This window comes from Cataglyphis hispanica, chromosome 3 (genome assembly GCF_021464435.1).
Source record: "Cataglyphis hispanica isolate Lineage 1 chromosome 3, ULB_Chis1_1.0, whole genome shotgun sequence".
Taxonomy (NCBI): Eukaryota; Metazoa; Arthropoda; class Insecta; order Hymenoptera; family Formicidae; genus Cataglyphis; species Cataglyphis hispanica.
In genome coordinates, this window is record NC_065956.1 from 4088550 (window position 1) to 4112376 (window position 23827).

At 40.2% G+C, this 23827-nt stretch overlaps 1 long non-coding RNA gene across 1 annotated transcript in view; it reads right to left on the reverse strand.

Moving 5' to 3' along the window:
- The window catches only part of LOC126848420 (uncharacterized), a 140598-nt gene that overhangs the window by 3036 nt on the left and 113735 nt on the right, over positions 1-23827 (reverse strand). The window contains exon 3 of the long non-coding RNA XR_007687259.1: positions 9982-10139. This is a non-coding gene — a long non-coding RNA (uncharacterized LOC126848420). The remainder of the gene's footprint in view (positions 1-9981; positions 10140-23827) is intronic.

Sequence of the window (23827 nt, forward strand, 5' to 3'; positions counted from 1 at the left end):
TACAAGGCAAGTTTCATTGATTGTACGATGCGACGAAGCCAATAAGAAATAAAAATAGAAATATTAATATATATTTGTATATTTTCTTTTTATTTATGTATTATTATTCGAAGAGAGTGTAATTCTCTCACAGATTAAAAATATTTCTGTAAATATCTTACATACATACACAAACACACACACATATAGAAGATATAGTTAAATCATGGATTATTATCTATGGACTGTTGAATTTACGCTGGCTCATCTGTGGACATTTTCCATCTACTATTCATGAATCCATTTTTAGAGCATTATTATATAAGCAAATTTGCCAATTAAATCAATATGTAAAGGAATATTTCAACAATCCAAATATAATTACAGCAATTCATGTTAAAATATAACACAGATTTAGATGTAAATGTAATGATTTATTCTCTCTCTTTAAACTTTTAATCTTCTAAATTCACGTTTAATTCTCTCAATTTATTTGTATAAAATTTATTTCGAACGAATATTTATAAATATTTCACAAAATGCGATAACTATTTACATTTGTTTGTATAATTTTCTACTTTGGATCGTAATTTATCTAATTTATTAATGCAACTTTATGATTAATAAGACAAAATATTTTTCTAAATTATCAAATTATTATACGCTATAAGTAATTCAAACATCGACATGCATTTATTGATTACTAGATTCATTAAGTATTTTATTTTTATTAATTTTATTTTTATTAATTATTATTTGATAATATTTTTCACGATTTTTGTATTAATTTCTCTTTCTTTATCTATTTGTTTAAAAATTTAAAAGTTTCTGTCTAAAAGAATCTAAAAAATTTGAATTTATAATTTAAATTTAGAATAATTTATCTAGTGACATAAATATTTTTCTCATAAAAATACACGTTTTATAATTTTAATATTAACTTATATGTATAATTATACATATATTTAATTATTATATATTTATTTCACATTGACATAGAGACAGAAACACAAACTCATTCCAATTATGCGAAAGTCTCGAAGAATTCTGTAAGGCTCGTAATCGATCACCACATATAGAGAGTCATCGGAGCCAAAACTCGGAGCTTATATATCTTCTTGCGTCAATTTTTTTTTGGAATTAGTAGTATATTTAATGACGCGCTCGGTCGCGTCATCGAAAGTTTCATGAGAGTTACTGCGTAGGTGCGGGTACTACTTTCGAAGAGATGTGCGTTCGCGCAACTATTAATAAAATGACCGTATCTACGATAAGGAACATCAATGATGATCAAGAAATATTTTATCTGTCGAAATTCATGCGTGTGTATGCTCGCATGCGAGGTATGAAAAAGGAGGACATCTCCGTAAAAGAAGATGCAAATATTATTAGTGTGTGGGATGTTAAAAAATTAATGCAAACGTAAGTCGTCTTTCGTGTTGCCATTTTTAATAGTTCGCTATAATTAAAAAAATATATTTCTGTATAAATAAAAATGCTAATGCTAATTTCTTTTAATCAATCAGCCAATTCAGTCAGTCATTTTTCGATGTCGTCGAGTATGAAAAGATGCTATTATTTAACTGAATTTTTTGAACAATCCAAGTATTAAAAATTGCGTGTATTATTACATTTAAATTCTTTCCAACTAGAAAAAACTAAACCGATTATTTTAAAAACTGTTTAAAAAAAATATTCAATTACGAAATGAATTAAATAAAATATATTATGTATTAACTTCAACTTCAACTTTATATATATATATATATATATATATATATATATATATAAACTTATTTAATATATATATGAACTTATATATGTCCATATTAATAGAATTCTAAATTAAAAGATAACGACAAACGTCATAATTTTAATTCAAGAGGGAATCACGGCGACGCGACGCGACGCGCGGTTCGATTTCGAGAAATCGCTGCAGCGAATTCTCACCCGTGAAACGTGATCATTAATAAACCAACGCGTCCAGGACTCTGCACACACGATAAGGACCCTCCGCGTGTCGCGGTGCGACCGATGCGCTGCCGTTAAGGCCCCGCGCCGAGACCCCGTGCGCGCTCGCACGACGGGAATTCTGTGGCGCGTACTTTCGCGCGGACTAAGGTAACTTATTCTCTGTCTTTGTGAGCGCCCTTTTTGCGCGTTCGCCCGCGGGATGGGGTTAAGTGGGTGCGACCCCAGGACGCTAAATAATATCGAGCGCGCCATTTTGAAATATTATGCCGGACGCTTTATTATTCGCGTGCGCGAGAATTCGTCCCCCCGGCGACGCCAGATTTATAGACGCAGAAGTAGGGCCCGGTATCCCTGTGAGTACTATAGCTCCGGTATCAAAAAGCTGCAAAGAAAAATGGTGGCTGGAATCTTCCATCGTCTCAATCTCGCGTTCAAGTGAAAACAAGAAATAATAATCATTCAATGCTGATGTTGGGATCTTTTACAAAATATATGTGTATATTAAGCAATTTTATAATTAACAACATTTTTTAAAGTGACATTTTGTAGATTCAAAACTTTATAAAAAAAAACTCGTTACAATACTTTTTTTCAATGGAACAATTATATTTTTTGTGTCATATTTGTACAAGTACGAGAGATACTATGTTAAGAGAGAATAATGCTAATTTATCGAACAATGTATTTACATAAATGGATGCTTAGAAAAAAGATTTAAGAAGAAAATCTCCTGAATCATAAATACATCATTACTATCTCCACCCGTGATTTAGTTACCCCTTGGAACTCCTTTCTTCTTTCCCATAATAATATCCCGCCACTTATGCACTTTCGGATTCTTCCTTCTTTGTTGAGAATCTGTCGGCTACAAGCATGACACTTTCCCCTCTCGTTAGCTCTTGCTTCTCATAACTGAGCATCAGGAATTAACGTGCGCGTAAATCAAAATTCGCGTCGCGATGTACGTCGAATATTTCACGGGTTAATTGTCTTACCGCCTTTGCGGTCGGTAGCGGCGCTTACGGTCGATAGCGATAAAACTCCAACGACGGTCGCGTTAACCCCTTCAGGATAGGGATTTTATTTATCTTTTCGTGAAGAATTTTAATTACGCGTGTGTAAGTCTTAAAGTCGCTTGAAAAGGTTAAGCGCGGCGGGAACATTTTTCTCCCTCGCAATTCTTCTGGATTCTGTCCTACTCATTAACAAGACTTTAATTAGATGTATAAATTACAAGGATGTATCTCTTACCATATATCACTTTTCTGTACGAGAAGGCAGAAGCTTCAAAACGAATACTGAAATCTTAAATTAGCTAATTAGCTTCTATCCTGCTCATTGAAAATGAAGAGATTCCTCTTCATTGGACAAATATACTTGTACTTCATAACTATTTATCATTTCCATTCGATTTTTTTTTTCTAATCGAGAAGGCTAATCGTTTCTATTTCTATTGGCGTATAATGATCATTTGCCGTTGCTTTTTTATTGGGCAGATATATTTTTATAACTTTTGGTCTTGTTACATTCACGATGGCGACATGCCAGTCGTCGCGAACGTGACGAGAAAAGAACCGTCCTGAAACTGAGGTGTATGTCTAGTCCGTGTTCAATATGGCTATAAAACAACACTGATGGACAAAACGGACACGCAACCTTGGAGCTTGAGATCCTCGTCCACCGAACAGAATTCGAGAGCAAACATGGGCGCGATCCGGCGACCGTTTTCGACATCGCGAAGAGACACGAGAAGCACTCCGCATTCATTCCGCCAGCGTTCCGCTCCGCGGCCCCTCTCTCCTGGCTACTCTCTCGTTCGGCAATATGTGCTCGTACCTTCTCGAGATTGACATTTGAATTTCAATGAGCGCGTTAAGAATGCCCGGTACTTCTCACCACTCGAGGCGGCGGGGAGGAATAACCAACGACGACGCGACTGTACGTGGATTTTGGATGTGAAAACGGGAATTAGTGGTAATTTTGACGATTCCGTGGAAACCGGCGTGTTTACCCGGATGGAGGGCGAACAATGTCGCCACTTGGGACGGTGTTAATCGTGCTAAACGGCGAGCCAGACATATTCTCGCGTTCTCTATCCGAGATTTCGTAGTTTTATCCAAAAAATCGTTAATATTAAATAACGTAAATGAATAGTATCCGTTGCCGCTTATTCTATATAAAATTGCAACTATCTGGATATATCTGGATCAGTCAAAATATTATATCATTATATTGCAAACGAAAATCATTACATGACTTTCATAAAAGCCACAAATTTTATAAAAGTTTTAAAGTATCCGAATTCTTCTTGAAATGTCCTGAGAAAATAATTTGTAAACCGAATAACGCACAACACAGAATAGTCGCGGAGGCACGCGTTCAGGCATCAGATCGCCAAAGATGTGCCAGGCCTTTTTAAACGCCCGGGTTTATTTTCTTCTGTTGAGATTCTCGTAATTTCGCGGCCGGACGTTCCGAGCGCGGTGACGTAAAATCGCGAGCGAGTAAACGACAAACCCTGGAGGAGATTACAGTGCTTACATATGTTTACTTAAATGGCAGGCAATTAGAAAGACGGTAATGAAAGTGCCAGTCGAATCGCACGTTTCGCCGCTTCACCAATAAAGAGCGTGCTTTATGGTACGCGTTGAACCAACGGCCCCTCACCTAAATTTTCCGCGGTCGACATTAAATTCGTGCCCTCGCTCGCATATCCCCGCAGTCCATAACGTGAATATGCGTATTCCCTTTCGATTAACTTGATATTTATTAATTAGGAATAATTGTCGGAATTTACGATATCGTCGGGCTTCTCAAGTACCGGAACGATTTGACAATTCGCCACCGCCTTCTTTTATCCGATGTAGAATTCGCGGAACTCGCGATAATTCGTGATTTATAAAGGAATTTTAATAAGCTTGGTACATTTTGTTGACATCATTTATATCGACAGATTTTTGATGTTCAAGATAGCTGAATTAAGTAAGGAATGTCAATTATGCTTCTCTTTAATTATATTTATTATTTATTATAATTCTATTAAATAATATCGCTCTTTTTCCTCCTGCATGTGGAGATTTGCGTTTTCGGAGTTTATGGGAAGGACTGGACGATATCATATGTTATATTATTCGATAATCTCAGGCGACTACTCCGATCTCTGTCAACGATCGCCTGATTTGTTTCCCGGTCGGAGCAGCCGTGGAGTTCGCGCGCTAGTCGTAAGTCTCCACCGCGATAAAATCGATTCTCAAAAGCTCCCGCGCCCCGATAGGTCTCGGAACTCGCGCTGCACTCGCGCGTCCCGTGGGCGTATAAGCAGCCCCGGTACACCTGTAAGGCTTCTCCTTCATCTCTCTCTCTCTCTCTTTCCCTATTCCTTCTTTCTCTTTATCTCGCTCGCGTACTACCTCCGTTTATCTCTCTCTCTCTTTCCCTCTCTTCTTTCGCATCTTCGGGGGTATCAGTTGCTGATCGATTCAACCCGTGGGTGGTCTCGGCCACCTCGAGTACGCACTGTAACCCTACTCTCCAGCCAAGACTACCCGGTGTCTCGAAAATTTTTTTCGCAGCTCCTTGGCTCAACGTATCGTCGTTAATACACCAAACTCGGCATCGAAATCGGTCACCGTATATCGCCCCCGTCGATTTGCGAATGGACGTACTTTATGACGTTGTACCGCCCGATCGCCGAGAGGTAGCCCGCACACTGGCAAAAAAATGGTAACTGGCTATGGTGCAAGCGCAATTCATGAATTCGACGAACTTGTATCAGAGATGCTGTCTGGCATCGATAATTTTCGAGAGAATATTGAATAGTATCGCTAAAAAGAGAAAAAAATCATTGTTACATTGGATATCATAAAAGCTTTCAATGAACGAATCAAATCCATTATTATTCGCGCTCTAATTTTTTATAATTGAAAAAAATTCATCAGGAAGGCTTCACCCGGTACATAGAACGATATGAGATGAGGGCGTAAAAGAGACCGAGACAAATGACGTACAGGAGTGGTAAGCACCAAGACCGCCGATGATATCAGATCTACCTTGGCTATCTAAAAGTATCAGTTGAAATCGCTCTTGACCAGTCTCGAAAGTATGCCGGTATGCCAGGATCGTTAACACTTTGGAGACATGGAGGCATGGCGGACACAAATCACACGATGCAGACAATGTGTCTCCCAAACGTCAAGTGACTCGTGTCACTTATATTTTGATATATTTAATATACATTCGATATTTTCAATCGTGTAATTTTAATGCTGACTAATAATAGAGATAGCCGTAATCTTTGATTTGTCTTTATCATGGTGACGCACACAGAATGTAGAATCTATTACATTCTTCGATAAGCATCGCTTAAAGAAGAATGTTACGAAAGAAAATATAACGTCCTTGCATTTGCCGGTGTTATAAATTAATATGCTATATTTCTACGTCTGTTGCATTGTGAGCTACGCGCACGAAAAAGATATGGTCTCACCTTTATCGAGTTTAGATCAACCCGTAATTACGCTAACATAAGACGTATACGCCTCATTAATTCGCATTTGCAACAGGTCGGCCGTAGATACAGAATCCCAATCGAGATCCTTGCTGCGCAAGGACTCTCATTTCGCGTTTTCTCACATCGCGTTTGAGATCTCATTTTCGAGCACCGGCCCATGGATATCTAGTAGCTTACTGCTCCTCCGATTAATCCATGAGGGGTTGACAAATCAAAAGCGATGTATTTACACGCACTTATCCGGACACATGATACATCGCATCGGCATAAGCGAATTTTTTCCAAATCAGCTGACGCGACGTGCTTCTCCACGATATAAATTTGCGATTTCTTAGACGCGACGCGAATGCATGCGACGCGAATGCTCTTACCATCTTTGTATTATAAGAAAATGATTGACTTAAGATAAATTGATGTGAGAAATTTGGAGCGATTACGGTATTAATTCGATACATATTGTTTATCACAAAAATAAGAGTATATCAAACTGAAGAAGTACTGTCGCAATTATTTTTGAATTATATTTAAAATAATTTCTTCTGCCGTTCTAAACTATAATCAAGATTATTAATTGTCGTATTGAAAAATTCGCAGCGTGAGATTTCTTGCATTCTTAAGAAGAACACAATGTCGGAAATGAAGGGACGGGTACAAATTCTACGGATACTTTTATACGAGAGAATATATTCCTCTCTCTCTCTTCGCTGCGATTCTACGTTCTACGAGGATGCGTTTTTTCCCCGTCACATTAGCACAATAGATTTCTTTCTCGTCCCACGGCGTGAAACGTTAAGAAGGCAGCAAGTTTTTGTGCCGCCGGGTTAAACACGTCGGAACAGCGCTTTCGCCTACTTCCATCGCTTCTCGTTCTCCCGCCGGAGAGGCGCGAGAAACGAGATACGAGAATGAGATACGACGGAAGTGCGACACCGCAGAGCCGTAAGGTAGCCTACCTTATGAATCCTCGCGCCGATACGTATGAGCGGGTAGTAAGTACGAGCGTTACGTGCCGCCGAGAGGCGTACGCGTCTCTACGGGGGTGGTCCGCGTTTCTCGCGCCGGTGCCGAGGAAACCAGCCGCTAATCATGTTCCCCGTTATACGCATCGTCGACGTATCCGCTACGTCTCCTCGCTACCACCGGCGGTCGTTGTGGTCGGCGGTAACACGGCGATGCATTATCCGTGGCAGCTCCGGTGCTACTTGGCTGCGCCTGTCAACCTACGCTTCGCGTCCTTATCGAATTTCACAACAAAATGTTTTTCGCCGCTTCTGTGTTCCGCGTATTCATGGATCGTTAAGAATCGCGACGCAGAAGACTTATTCGAGGATAAAGAATTGAAGACAATGTTAGATGCGCGGGTTAAATTAATTTTTCTATATCATTGGTTATATAACTCTCGTAGCTATAAAAGATAGTATAAAAAAAAAAGTTAGCGTTAATATATAATAATGTAATAATATTAAATAATGTAATAATATAAAAATATTGTAATAATAATTAATTGAATATATAATAGAAAAAGTCTGTATATTGATCGAGGAATTAATATTTGAGATAGGTTGTCGAAATACACAAGATACAATCTGTATATGGATTGTATAATCCCAAGGGAAGTTTTACACGTACGCACGATGGTGGCATCTCTTTTGTGAAGATCAGATGTGTTAAATTGTACTCGCAGTCTTGTACGGCTGCCCCTGCGTTCGCGCAAGCTTTCGCGTCGATCAGCCACGACGGCGCATTCCCGAGGAACGAAACGTCGAACACGTGTCACGTTCAACGAACGACACGCGGGCGCACCTAATCACACAACGCTGGTAACGCGCGATGCGTGTACTTATGAGTTTCTCGCTCCTAGGTGGTACCATACGGCGTGCGCACAATACCCGCGAGTTGTATGCTGCAACGGTGAAACCCGGCAGGATTTCACAGCGCAGAAATCTTAATTCCTGGAAGAGAGAAGAGGAGGAAACGGGCGAGAGAGCGTCGAACGGCGAGAACGAAGGACGGGGGGAGGGGAAGGAGGGAGGGGGAAGAAACGGAGAGGGAGAGAGAGAGAGAGAGAGAGAGAATAGGAATGAGAGAAGAGGAGGAAACGGCTCTCGGGAGCTTCGTCCGATGGTGGTTATATGAGGATAATGCAGATAAATCGTAATCCCAACGCCACGAAACGAGTGCCGATTAATTCCGAGATGAGCCCTGTCAAAATACAGGCGCGCCGTGAGGCCCGCTGTTCTCCCGCGGGTACGAGAGCTAATCTTGACTAATAACTGTCGCAACTGTGAGCGCGAGAGGCGAAAAGATAGGGCCCGTTATGGGTCTCTATGAGAGGCGACGGAGCGGCGTCTTTTCGCCGTCCTATACGCCGGCCTCGTATCGTCTCACGATAGATACGTTCATAGATTAGAGATTATAAACCAATCGTTTTTTCTCCGCATGAAATATTTATTGTGATGTGGATGTTTACCGCTGACTCAGTTTTTTAGATCGACTGGCATTTAATTTTCGAGGATAACGCGGGAGAGAAAATGCTTCTATCATCTAAAAACATATATGTATAGTCAAGTTTCTGAGAGACAATTGCCGAAAGTGAAAGCAAATACGCTAAGAACAGATAAAAATTTTTGAAAAATATCGAATATATCTAAGATTGAAAATAATTATAACAGGAAACGCAATATAGAATATTTTTTGTAACGGATATATACAAGCTCATTCTTCAATTATTTTAAGATGTATGATTTAAGTAAGTTACCGAAACAATTCAATATTGAAAATGCAGAGGGAAAAGGAAAGGATTGCGCCCAGAAACGACGCGAGAGAGATTTTATGGTAAATCATAATCGAGATGCAAATGCATGCGATTTACTCATGCCGTGATCACGGTGTTCGTTCTAAATCCGAGATTGGGCACTTAGCAAAAGGCGAGAGATGTCGGCCGACGGCGCGAATGCCGCTCGTTTCGCCGAGGTATTTCTCTCGACTACGTGACCGACCATCCCCCGAATGACATTATGCGCTGACCCCGACGTACAGTCGATCCACAAAAGGGGGAACGAATGATCCGTTCGCGATTCTGTCTATAAGAGTAGCCGGTAAGAGTGTTTACCTCTCGACACGCGATTGCACTCGATCTAAGGAGAGCCTTTTCTTACAATTTCGAGAAATACGATTTCACACGTGGGAAAGTCAGTACGTATCACCGAACCGGAAATGCGTCGGTCGAATCGATCGTTCGTTCAATATCGTGCGGCCGGATCGTAAAGAGTGTTTTCTTTCGAGATAAGCTTGTCGATGAGTTGCGGCAAGATTGATCGCTGAAGAAATGGCGTGACCGAAAGGTTTGTATGCTCGCTTAATTGCATAGAGAGAGAGAGAGAGAGAGAGGAAGAGAGAACTCGGAGGTTTTTATTACGCCGCCGTTACATTCTGCCGCGAAGCACGCGATCCCTGAGACGTTAGGAACAAAGTATTACGATCATAAATAAGGGTGGCGTAATTACTTTAACAATTACCATTATCTCCGTTTCCCCTTCTGCCGACTTCTGACGTTGTTTGCCATTTAAACCCTTCGCGATCCTTCTCCTTACGATGTATCTTCTTTGAGAATTTTCTGCATTAACGGCGAGTGAATTCGCCTCTTGTTTCTGTATTTCGACTTTTCGGGCGAAATCTGTAATTTAAGAACATTTTATATATTTCACTTACCCTTAAACAAAATAATGCGATATAGAAATACCACAAAATTTTCATCTTTTTCTATTCTTGAAATTTAACATCGGAATTTTATAATATCCCACATAATTTCAAAAGCTATACCGATTCTCCGATGTTAAAATAACTAGAATGTCTTATAGAATCTGACTTTTGATATTTTTTAGGTAAAAAATTTACGTGCATTTATAAATGTGCTTTATAAAAATATTAAAAATAAAATGTTTTAAACATAAAAGTATAAATATAAAACGTAGAAATTTTAAAATCTTAGCTTTAATAAATTTAATCCAAAGAAACATTAGGCACACCGCGTGTCATCGATCTCTGAGAATCTTTCGAAGATACGGGATCGATGATCTCCACAGACATTATCTGAATGGAGTGTACGAGAACGAACGCAGCTAAAGTGTTCGGGGAGCAATCAGCGTTAAGTACAGCGATTCCCCGAGAACCATGACGCCATCTTGTTACGTGAGCGTCGTTTGTCTCTGACATATGATCCAGGGAACCCGTTGGTTGCCTTACCTGTGTCAGTTTCTTGCACGTACGCCGCGCACCGCCGTCGAACGCGATGCGACCGCGGAGGAGGATGTCTGAGCGAGCGTACGAGGATCTGGATCGAAGATCGGAGATGGATACGCTAGTGAAACAAATCGATTCCTGATGATAAACCTCGATCGAATCCGTATCCAATGTGCCGGTAATTTGCCAAAGAATCAGCCGGCGCAGATGTGCCGGATCGTATTAGGAGTATCAGCCACATATGCGTCAAACAGATTCGACTTTTCTTCCAGAAACGATTATTTTCTTATTATGTAATATTTGCGAATTGCATCATATTCCGAATTATGTCCAATGTTACTTTGAAGAGTGTCCATGTCTTAAATAGTCGACAATACGTTCTAGCGTCCGCATAGCTTTCATAGATTCCAAGTGTCAATCAATATTGCATTCATGTCTGCATAAATTCTAATACAATCGGTAACAGTCGTTCTTGCATATAATGAGATATGATTGCTGACGAATCAGTTGAAGCATTAGATTTTATGCATTCAATTAAAGGAATGTCATCATCAAAGGTCGACTGAGAGTCAAGAAGAATGATATTTTTAAAGAAAACATTACACAATTCCTGACACAAATTATTTTTTTTTTTAAATCTCATACTTATATAATTTCAGTATAACTATCTTATATGTTAAGATTGTTATGTTGTTGTATAACATCTTACCATTAACGTAAAGTGGATATAGATAAATCAGATCCTCTTTCGATTCATTATGCGTACGGAAAGCGAATAGTGCCGCGTTAAAATTCCACGCATGAGAATGTCGTAAACTTTAGCGAAGAACGGGATCCGCGAATTGCTCCATTTAACGTCCTCTTCGATATAATCGTATGATGAATTTGCTTTCGCATCACATGCCTCGTTCGATCATAACATTCCAAGATCATTTGTTATCGGTCGCATCGATATATCCCGGAGAACGCAGCCAGATCGATCCGTTGCTGGGATCGATTAGTGCAATCTACACGCGATCGAAAGAATACATATATATGTATATATCTATCCTTGAAATAGATCTGAATAGCCATTCTTTAACGGCGATGGCGACTAGAATCGATCAGGTGTCGGATCATTGTCAGAGACACGTAGAGTCAGAGTTTCGTAGACTCGATCGAGATCACGATCTCGATCTCGATCATTTGGGGACTTGGGGGAGAATGAGAAAGGGGGACACAAATCAAGAGGAGAGGAAGGGGATCGGTGGGACAGAGAAGGGGACAACGATGGGGTCCGAAGAGTTCGCGCATCGGCCACTTCCCATGTTAATATCCGGTTATGCGTAAGGTATGGAGGCGTACGGCCAGTTTGCATGGAAACTAAGGCATTACCGTCGTGGACCACCGGAGTCGAACCACTCGTCGAACGGCCCTGTTTGCCGACACCTCAGTGGACGACTCGCCGGAACACCCTACTCTTCTTATCTCTCCCCTTCCTTCTTTATCCTACGTACAGCTGTTCTCTTCTCACTCGCGCCTGTTCTCAGCTCGTACCCGCGATTCTCCGATTCTTACTACCTCGACGTTTCGTTCTCTCATTCGCCGCGGATGTTCAGATTACGCCAAAGTATCATCGCCGGATCATTGCGGCGGCGGTTTTATCGATACCAGCAGGGCCGGGCCGTTCTAGGGGCCGCCGCGACCTATCGGCGTTAACGATCGCGCATAGCATCGTATTAACGATCGGCGAATTAAATGGCGAGACCAAATCGTTCACATCTCTCGCTTCTTTCGGATAGATAAGGTTGATGCTGGGAATCGCGTCGGGAAATGAGATAGTGCGACGTTTCGGGGAAGCTTCGTTGTTGTTCTAGTAATTGTTTATCAGAAATATTTTTCTTATGTTCGATGAATGTAATAAAATTTTACTTTTATTATATTTGCATCGTCGAAAAATATTTTATATAGAGCGTTACTTCTTTGGGCTAATTTTTTCTCTTCATCTCTTCTTTCTTTCTCGTATGTTATCTTTTCTCTTTAAAGAATTATTCTACGAGAGAAAGTTTTCTCACAAGGGCCGTTAGATTGAGTGTCAATTAGACGTGGGCGGTCCATCACACAGGTCCTTACTCGAAGATTTTTATTTGGAAATGCCGGAGAACACGTTTCTCTTTCACTCTTTTCTTTCTCTCTTTCTTTACGGAATTTCTTCGATATTTCTCGACATTCTTAATAACAAGCTAATTTAAATTAGTCAAAGAATTTATCCAATAATTTCAAATAAATAAAAATTCAGGGAATTTAAAGCATTGTACCTTGTACATCGCGCAAAGAGGATAGATGTACTAATAATTCAATTAAAATTTAATAAACAGTTTGTTATGTGTATTAATACACTTATAAATAAAATTAGGAAATCGAGAAAGAGAGTAGAGTCAATCAGAATCTCGAATAGTCGTATTCAGTCGCTGCATTTTTTCGCGCCGTTTTAATATCGACAGATCGCTTTCTCATACGGCACTGTTACATTTGAGACGGCATGACTATGTTCCATACGCCGGATCTAAAAAGCTGGTCGGCGCCCACACTAGGCTTAAGGAGGTTCAAAGTTTCCTCCGCAGTCGTTTACGCCTTATTTATTCTCGTAATTTACTCCCACGCGGCCCTTGCGCGCTGGCAATTTACTTTACGACGATCATATCTGAAAGTGGCCGGTAGAGAATGCTGCCTGGATCTACACCGAAGTGGCCTGAGATCGCGCGGATCGGGGCCCCTGTTCGCAGCGGCGGCCCTGGATAATGGGCCCAACGAGGGAAGGTAGGAAGGAAAATGGGCGATGACGCGCCGGTGAAAAAAAAAAAAAAAAAGAAAATTCAACGGAGAGAAGAGAGCGACCGCGCGTCTCTTCGCGTTCATCCGCGACGGCGGTTTATGGACTGTCGGCGTTGAATATAAAAAGTCGCGGCGACCATCGAGCATATACTTATTACGGCGGATACTTTACGATTCTTAAATGTCGCGACCGCGGGAAGGCCGCCGTTTCGCAGTGACATCGTCGGTTTCGATCTCGTCGCCGCGTCTCTTTCCCGCCGATTCCGGATTTCAAGTTGGCGTGGCAAAGCTACGCTAAATAAAAGAGCGAGTACATATCTCTAATTAAGATTATATCGAAGATGTATCTTAAGACATAATAATATTTCAATGTTAGACAAGTTACATATGCGCATGAAGAAACGCATCGTCCCCGATACGTCGTGCCTCTATTTATAATCGGTTTCCGCGATAGGCATATCTGAAATGCGATCTCTGACAAGCGGAGGACATCAAAAGTGGTTAAACGGCGTTGAAAGAAAGAGGGGGATCATGTCGCACCAGGTATTCCTTCCTATAATGGATCGCAATTACTGTTTACGCCGATATTCGCGCAACCTTCGACGGAGTTTTCAATTAAATCACTCGAATCAATCCGGCTGTTACAAGCGCGCCGCATTCACGGAATAGATTTACCGATACTTGAAGGATATCTGGATTCTTAAGCTCTCATCATCGAGATGAGCCGTTTAAAGGTCTGAGAAAAGTGGCATATGTTAAGCATACTTAAATTGTAAGGATTCCAGAGACACTTTCACGATTAATTAAAATAGGAGATGATACGCTGATCAGAGTCGATAGTGCCGCTACGTCCGCTAGATTTTATGAAAGACTATATATAGATAGAATACATACCAAGTTTCTAGAATACCGTCCCGTAATGTCCCGCTTGCATCATCAGAGATTTTAAGGCTTTCTACGAGTTGCTACTTGAACGCGGTGCCATTTTTTAGAAACTCAGGATAATTGATTGCGATTACATATTGACGGTCTAGACCTGCTGCACTCTCTGACACTCTCGCTTACACAATCCCCTGCTTACGACTTACCCACAAAGACTTTCTCTTATTCTATTCTTAATTACATGTACTACTTTTGTATCCTACTTGCACATCTCTCCTCCATGTGTACATACTTTCTATACTATTATTATTTAGAATTTTTCTGTTCCACTATCATAGATAATGCGTGGAATTGTTCTTTACTTTCTTAAGTAGAATCAGTATATTATTACAGAAAAGCAGAGAGATTAGTCATTGATAATCTCAGTTTTAACTCTTCGTTAATCTATTTTTTGTTTACTCAAAATATCAAGATGGATAAAAAAATTGAAGTGTAGTAACATGGCTTAAAATAAATGGAATAACAAATATAATTTTTATTTTTAAACAATTTTTATTTTAACCTGTCTTCACATGTTCAGTCTTTCAATATTATACATCATTTATAATGTGTATAAATTGCGATTAACGGAGAGATGAATATGGCAATGCAGATCAGCGATATTTTCAATAGTCTTGTTTATTTCTGATAGATTATATCTTAAGGATAAAAAAATATATAATTCTAAATTTGAATACTCTACTATATAGTTATATTTTTTATTCCAGATATGTGTGTGGAGGCTTTTCTAAAATAAAATGCAAAATAGAAAAGATTTAAAAGCTACATCTTGTAAATGTATATAATTATTGCTGATTTTTTAATGAAATTTTATTATTTATAATCAATGAAATGCAAAATATGAATAATTTCATTTTATTGATCAAATCAATATTTATTGATTTTCGATGAAATCTTATTATTACTATAGTCAGTAATATTTTCACTGATTCAGTTTAAATGGGTATAATTTATAATTTTATGACTGAAAAACTATTCCCAACAATGTTAATAAATGATGTTGAATGATAATAATAATGTTCATTCTTATAAATAATGTGCGAATTTCATGTACGTGACGAATAAGTATGCGTCATTATATCGCCGGATTTCATATCGCGAAATTTATTATATCCCGCGTTTCTTTTTGAAAAAAAAAAAATCTCATACGTCGGGCACGCGAAATGGAATTTTAAGCATTCGTACCCATTCAAGCCCGGGCCGACGTCCAGGTGGATAACATGCCATTGGACATGGGTGTCTCTGATGCTGTTAACGCGGCAGCGTAATCGGCGCTAACAAGGATCTTTAAATTACAGGCCGCCGATAAATATCGCACGGGACCACAGAATCCACCCGGATGTGACGGTCCAATTACGCAAGCGTATTTATATTCATTCGTCGCGATATTCATTTTTAATTCGCGCGATAATAAGGAAAATACGAATGAAATTTATACGCGGAATCGAAAGACTGGCTGCCCGTTGCTAAAATCTATTAATCTATCTCGCTTCTAATGCGAGATGATTCAGACATTCTTTAAATGTAAACAAATTTCAATTAATTTTTTTTTATACAAGCCGATTTTATATACGAAATCCATAGATCTGTAATTGGATTGCTTATCGTGACTTGTAAGAGTAAGATCATTTTTATAAATCACAGAGTTAAAGAGAGATGAAGAGAAGTACCTGCTGCAAAACTAAAATTCGTTAAATAACGTTAATCGCAAATCCATCACACGCAGTCGAAAGCAAAGGAGATAATTAGACGGTGAAAAGAGCCTCAGCGTGTGAACGGACGATTCGGTATCGGCGTGGCAGCGATGATAATTTCGCGAGAATTGAATTTGCCAATTAGCAACGTGAGAGGCACAGGAGTAATTCGGGGGCACCCCCGTTGGCCGGTGAAAACAGCGCGGACACACGCGGCGTCGGGCGTTAACGGGCGCAAAATGAATTATCGTTTATACGCGGCTCGCTCGCCGCGTGCAAATTTGCATTTGGCGTGGCGGGGCCCTGCCCGTCCCGGCCCGGGCCCGGCGCGGGTTGTCCGCGGGCCTCGCTCCGCGAGGCCGCGTAACCCCACTTCGCACCTTCGGCAACCGGCATAAACTGCCCACTGTGTCTGGCGTGCCGATGCCGCCGCCGCCGCCGCCGCCGCCGCGCGTTTATTTATTCCGATGCCGGCCGGTAGTTTTATGGCGGAAAATTAGCGAGGGTTATATGCGAATGCTGCGACTTGTCGCCACTTAGAGCCGTCGATGCATTGAGCGTTTCTTTAATGGACGAGACGACACGCCCTCCTTAGCGCCCTTTTTAACACCTATCGGTGAGCATCGCCCGCGCCAAAAGGCGCTCCTTAAAGGCATCTTTAAAAAGCAGGATACGCGCGCGCGCGCTACGACTAAAAACGGAGAGGAAGGTCGATTAGCGAGTTGCGCGGCTCGATTTCATCCCGCTCGTTCGCTCACAAGTGGACGCTTTTACGACTCCTCGACGGTTAGTCGCATTGTTTGACGGGAAGTGGAGAAAGGTGAGCGCGTGACGAAAGCTGCGTCTCTTGAAAGCGGAACGACATCGCTCGCTGAATGGGATGCGTGTTTTAGCATCTCGCACGTTTAGAGAACACGGCTATTCGTTTGATTGGATAATGGCTGCACATATACACACAGATGTGTGAAGGTGTAATAATCTTCTTATAGTTTTTTTGCTAAATATAAATCAAATCGAAAAATGATTCAAATTTATCGGTGAATCATCGATTTCCTAAAATCTCTTACTTTAATTAATTTTTCAATTCTGGAAAATTGACGCACTTCATTATATCGCAAATATTTTATTACAATTAATTTTTATTTAAGCTGGAAATTATAAAACCAGTCAATATATATGTACTACAACACAAAAAGCGATATATTTCGCAAAGCATTGTGTGCCTGCTTAAAATTCTTCCTCTATAAAATCATTCGCATTATTAATGAAACACTTATCAAGCAATGACTTACTCAATACCGTTAACGACTTCCGACGTCAGCTTTGAATGCCAGTTTATTGAAAGTCGCAAATTGGAGATGCTTGTCAACGCGTTTTTGATCCACCTAGATAGAATTAGGCGCGTAAAAGACGAGTCGTGACTTTCTCGAGATTCGCGTTTGCATCTTTCCTCCCCCTCTCTTTTCTCCTCTCTTCGAGATCTTCTACGCACTGAATTCTCAAGTGTGCCGTCTCGTCGTCGAGATTTTCCTCGAGAGTTCTCCATAACTCTGGTGTGACGAGTGGACAGCCCGTGACGGGTATCCATGCTGTTACGCACCATTGAGTTTCATATATCGAGAATTACCTCGAACTAATTCGATAAAAATCAATAAGAGTCACGTAGAATGGCATCTCCTGCTGATGCTTCATGATTGATTCTGCATAATTAACATATAATAACGCGATAATTATTAATAATAATGCTCAGTTTAGGTGTTGAATATTTTTCAAAATAGGATCAAGTAACGTTTATAATAATAATAATAATAATATAAAAATATTTTAATCTTAGTTTACATCGCGCAAAAATAAAAGAAATTAAATTAAAATAATTGAGGTATATATTAAATATATTAATAAATGATGAGCTTTAAAAAGATATTGAAATGTCAACATTTCGAATAATGCGACTGATGGATTAAAATATTTTCGCCGAAATATAAAAATGTCTGTATACATATAATGTCACACTTATTTCGTGTACAATAGGTTTTTAAACAGAGACACGTAGAAAATCGTTGGACTTTAGAAATTCTCTCGGCAGCCTATATGTTGCCATATAATTGTACAGCAATCGTCGCGATATTGGCGATTTCGGATTATAGTCAACCGTAATCGGCTGTCGTCCGCGAAAATATTAAGTAGCGAAGATCTCGCGAAAAGTCATCTCATCGACATTGCGTCAGTGGCGCGAGATCTAGCGTGCTCATGCGTATGAAGAGAAGCTACGATGTGTAACCGATGTGTCTCGCTTTTAAGATTTCCCTCGAGAGTACTCCGGAACTTCTCTCCGCGACGGCGGCGGCGGCGGACTACCCACGAGAAAAAGAGAGGGATACCTGCATCTCTCCGTTAAGTTACAGCGACTGGCGCTTAACCCCTGACACGACGCACAATAGCCAGACGGGACTCCATAATTGTTATTTTAATAAGCTAATTTTCGCTGCGTTCGACCGGCGCGAACCACACGGGTAGAACATCGGAGCGACACGGAACGGAAGAGGAAGAAAGAGGAAAGAAGGTGGGATAGGAGAGAAAGGAAAGGAGAAAGAAAAGGAGAGAAAGAGAGAGAGAGAATCAAGACAAGAGAAGGAAAAAAGATGAGAAGGTGCACCGGGTAAGGCCTCATCGACGGTTGCGTCGGACGCGTCGAGATTAACGGCCATACTTCCGAGGGGTTCGACGATTTACCCCGTAATAAACGTAGCCACGCTTCTTACGTCGCGATTCGTCCCTGTCATGGACGTAGTCTTTTCCGCGAAACTGTCCTTCTACGATTGCGTTTACTGGGCTCGTCGTTTCGGATGTGTACATGCACCGCAGGTTGTTCGTACAATGCAGTTTCTTGTAAACGAGGCGTAGCGTCTCGTCGTATAAGAACAATCGCGTTGTTCGAAATTGCAAGATAATAGAAATTGTGCTAAAAATTCTCGTACAAGAAATTATAATCATTCTGATAGTCACAAAATAAAAAGAAAAATAAGGTATTAGTTTAAACTGCTTTTGATTCAGAGACAGTTTGATAAACTTAGAGACATTTAAGTAAAAAGAATTGATTTAAAGTCATATTAAACGTGTGATTATAAAAAAACTGACTTTCTCTGTACTCGAGCAATGCCTTTCAACGCAAGCTTTAATCAATTTCTTCTTCATGGGGCATAAATACTTTTCTTCTCCATGCCATTCAGCTTTTACGCGTTGCATTAATTAAACGAGCAAATGTCACAACATTTAGCAACAATTTACAAACTTCACATACTGTTCCAAACAATTTCTCTGTAAAAATGCATTTTTTTGTCGATGCAAATTTTGATTTCTTTTTCCGAGTACAAATTTTACAATAAAAATGATATATAATATTACAGAAATTATGAGGATTTATTTCATTATCAATTTTGTCATTATATAAATTTGTCCTGCTAAAAATTTTTCAAGATTGCAAGACATCGATAAAAAATATTAAGAATTAACCCTGAAATATTGAAAAACTAGATGATAAACTTGAAATGATGAACTTGAATATATATGAAAACATTTTAGTTACAAGGTCTCTTTTCAGCACAAGTTTCTAACGAATAAAAAAAATACTATGTATTTTTATTGTGTATATAGTTGTTTTTATATGTCATAAAAATAAATCATATAATTGCATATAATTTGCGAATTCTTTACTTTTTAAAAAATATTTTCTTATTATGGGGGTCTTTCAGATACAATATTACCTTTGACGGGATTCAATTCTACGTTCCTACTACAAGGGTTAAGAGAGAGAGAGAGAGAGAGAGAGAGAGAGAAGTCGAGATGAAAATGCAGCGCGATTAATTCGGCCGAGATAAATCGTAATGAGCTTATCGCTCGGCCAGCCAGCCGCAATATGCGATTCCGCATCGCTCGCTTCTAAGCTCCGCGAGCCTCAACGGCAGAACGTTCACTCGCATTAACGGCTTATGGGATTCTCGCGTAACGTATTTACGACGACAAAGAAAAATCCGGGTTCCCTCGGCGCGCGCATAATATACGCTCAAATCCGCTATTCTTCAATTACGCCTCTACTCGCGAGGCCGCGGACTCTCTTCTCCGTACGTACGTGCGTGCGTGCATACGTGCGTGCGTACGTGCATACGTGTTTGCGCACGAGCCTGGTGCGCAGGTCGATGTAAGAGCGCGTGGAGTACGGGTTACCACCCGCGGGTCAGAGGTCGGGTATCTTGTAAGAGAAAGAAACGGGGTAGAGGAGGATGGGCGTGGTTCGTATTTGAAGTAGAATCGACCCTCCACCTTCTAGTCCCTTCGTACGAAGGAGGCGCGCATAGACCATCAAGGATAACGTCGTCGGAAAGCCTCGCGAATTCAAAAAAAAAAAAAAAATCCCATCCTATCCCGCCATTCTCGTGTCGCGATATGAACGAGCAGGTCGATCCTCATCTCATCTTCCTTCACGCGACTGTGGAGCGATTCGTTAATTCCCACGTTAATCGGCGTGTTAGACGATTTTGGATTTCGCTCGTAACCCGAATCGTGGGGGATTTACGGTGTTTGTCGTGCTTGAGGTTTTATTGGTAGTGATTAAGCTTGGTGCCGGCGTACGTTTAGCCGACATCAAATTATATACGTCGGTGCCGAGCTCGAAACGACGGCATCGCGAAGAGCGATTGCGCACAAGCATGCTATCGAGAAATTAGACAAAAGGCCGATACGCATTTTTAATCGGAGAAAGAGACCGCTTCGATTCGACCTGCAACGCGGTAAAGTCTCATACAAACTCTGTTAGACGCGTAAGAACGTGGCTTGATCATCTGGCACGAATGCAGATGATTACATCTCGTAGCTATAAATTTACAATATAGCGACGATGAAATTAGAAAGAGATGCAGTTCGCGATCGATGGTAAAGATCTTAAACAAATTCCTATACGTAACTCCACAAGTAAGAATCTCGCATGCGTATCATTGACATATCGCTTAATTAATGTCCGACCTCGACATGTATAAATCAAACGCGTTAATTTTTCAAGATATCATTCGAGGACTATAGAACAACAGATCGTTTTTTTCTGATTACAATGTATTCGATCACGTATATATTGATATTAGAAAAATGTATTTTTTTCCACAGGGCGCGTTAAAGCATTAGTCATTTACCACGTTACAAAGCGGAGGCGATACACGCTGTTCGAAGTAATCATCGTCGTCATCTTGGCGAGATGTATTGACGCATGAAAGTGAGGACCGGCGGTCGCGAGCAACGAACTGTAATTTATGAATTATTGTTTTCCACCACTACATACGCGCGCGTACGTAAATGAGAAAAAAGCTAGGTGAAAGAAAGAGAGAGAGAGAGAGAGAGAGAGAGAGAGCGTTCTCACGTCGTGAGGACGCGGAAAGTACCTGGGGTGACGGGACGAGAAGGAATTGCGACGTTACGAGTTGTCGAACGTAGTCGTAAAACAGCGGCTGATGGACGGTCGATGCGCTAGGAATTTCGTAAGACGGTTAACGCACGTTTTCGCTGTGAAAAGGCATACGCGCGCGGCCGCGACCTAGGGGACTACGACGTGCTTTCACACATGCCGGTTTAATAAACCACCGGCAGACCCTTAAAGCCTGACTGAACTTTGTATAACGGCATAATGATCGTTATACCTCTCGCGCCTCTTCTTCTGAGAAAAAAAACGCTGATGCGATAAATTATTTCGCATCGTAAACATAATCGACTAGATATATATATGTGCACATATGCATATGTATTATATATGTATATGCATGGATGAATATATTTATATATACGTATATGAAATGTTAAAAGCTAACATAAAAAATTTGTCGTTTTTCTCTTCTGCTAAAATTTCCATTTATGCATAATGGAATCTCCATCCAATTCATATCAAACCAGTATTAGCAATGTTAATCATCAGAAAAATATACATAGCATCCATAAAATTATATCAATATTTAAAAGATGTATCTAGATCTTTTTTGTAAATTCAAAAATTTTAATTTTAATAAAATTATTAATGAAAAAGACCGAAATATATTATTACATATAAATAATAGAAAAAGTGTCTGTTAAAAAAGATAACATTATTATCTTATTTGCATTGCTGAAAAAAATGTTTGCAATTACGTTTCTAATACAATAAAAATGTAAATATTTATTCAAGATCAATTAGAAACCCATCATGTTGATCTGCAATTTTTTCGAATTGGCGTGATAATATAAGATAAGATAAAATTTAATATAATAAAGAATGTATTTAGCGATATGCTTTGTAATAAAATATGAATAGACTTCGAAATGTGGAGAATATCATATAATCGCACGAATAAATTCGATTAGAAAAAGATTTTTTCAAAGATCTCGATAACGAGAGATAAATCCGCCGCTCGAAACAATTAAACTGTAGCGCGCGCGTGAAATTGGCGAAAGATGCAAAGTCTTTGTGAGACGATTCATCAGCACCTCCTTATTGCTCGTCCGATTCGGCTCGCCGTGACGAGAGCCATCGCTAATTTAATAAAAGCACCGCAAAAAAAGCGAAGAACATCGACGAAGACGTGACTCTGCGCCTCGCTTTAAACGCCAAATGTTCTCGCATCATCTATCTCGTATCGATGACCAATTTAGATACTATTCCGATCGTGGCCTTGGGCCTGCCAAACTGTCAGATCGATTCATTGACGTCGCGGGAGAAAAGTTTCTCTCCCGCTGCTTGGCGCCGTGACGAACAGCATTCTTAGTCATCGAGTACCGCTTTATGAAACGAACAATTTTGGAGCAACTTACGCGATAATATTGTGAGAACAGCGATAAGCGATCTAAAGAATTTAGAGTTCCAGGAGCTCTTTGTTAATTGTTATCTAGCAACGGAATATAATAAGATCACAATTTTTTAGTTGAATCTCAAGAAAGGCTTATTTCTCGTCAAAAATTCTTAAGAATTTCGAGAGATGAGTTTCAGTGATGAAGCGCGACCTTATATATTCGACGATCTCGAAAAAAGGAATAAAAAGTTCGTAGTGATTTGCGGCACGCAGGCGAAAGGGCTGTTTACGAGTCGTCGAGAAATTCATAGGGTGGGTAAGTTCCTAATACTTTCCCGGACATTAAAATAATTCTTCCTAGGCAACTAGCTGGCTTCCCTCGACGATGTCGACAATTAAAGCCTTATATACCTTCCATTAATCCGCATAGAAGAGAAAGAGAGAGAGAGAGAGAGAGAGAGAGAGAGAGAGAGAACACCCGGCTGCCTCTCCGCGGGGGTCTCACTTCACGATCCGTCGTCCCCGCTTCCTTTCGAAATGACACGAAACACTGGACAAACGATAAAAAGAGACAAACACGAAGTTCCTGTCACCGAGGGATCACCGCGGGTGGGACGGCAACAACCTACACAATCCTTCCTCCTTCGGGCCCTCTTAAGAGGAGATCTCTCGGCGGAGAGGTGCCTCCGCATACACGCCGTTCTCTTCCGTGTTTAAAGATTGTCGTAATTGTGAGTTTGGTTCCCTTTGATACCGATCGCGAAACTGGACTTGACGATAGGCACGATTACACCTGGTCATTTTTTTATTTTGAGATCCGATCCGACTTGTTGATTTGATATAAATTTTGTATTATTACTTTATAATAA